This window comes from Penaeus monodon, chromosome 33 (assembly GCF_015228065.2).
Source record: "Penaeus monodon isolate SGIC_2016 chromosome 33, NSTDA_Pmon_1, whole genome shotgun sequence".
NCBI lineage: Eukaryota > Metazoa > Arthropoda > Malacostraca > Decapoda > Penaeidae > Penaeus > Penaeus monodon.
The window spans coordinates 11,905,137-11,905,529 of NC_051418.1; the positions used below are offsets into that span (position 1 = coordinate 11,905,137).

At 42.0% G+C, this 393-nt stretch overlaps 1 protein-coding gene across 1 annotated transcript in view; it reads right to left on the reverse strand.

Moving 5' to 3' along the window:
* LOC119594247 overlaps positions 1-393 on the reverse strand; it is a gene marked incomplete in the record, with an annotated part of 93,703 nt that overhangs the window by 67,921 nt on the left and 25,389 nt on the right.

Consider the following 393-nt stretch of genomic DNA (forward strand, 5'->3'; position numbering starts at 1 on the left):
TGAGTGTGCGTTTCTTCTCTTACAAGTGACATATGGCCATACGGTCAAATGGATCGCAGCAGCCATAAAAACGTCTATAGCATGTCAGAAATCTAATCAAGAGATTACTTATACACTCCGGAACTTTTCTCACATGTCTGCGTCTAGTTGTAATAGCGAATCAACCTCTCAGCGCGACGTTTGTTTTAATATATGGCATCTTAATATGGACAAATCTCCGTCCATTTTTCGCTGTCGGTGAATCTCATTCACTTGATTTTCTTCGTTCCCCCCTTTTTTTGTGTCTCTCAAGGCTGTTTGGCCTGACAGTCGGCAACAGTGGAAGCCGCGTTTCTTTGAAAGATTAATCACCCGATGAAAAATGAACACGCGTTGGAAATATGTGTGACAGTA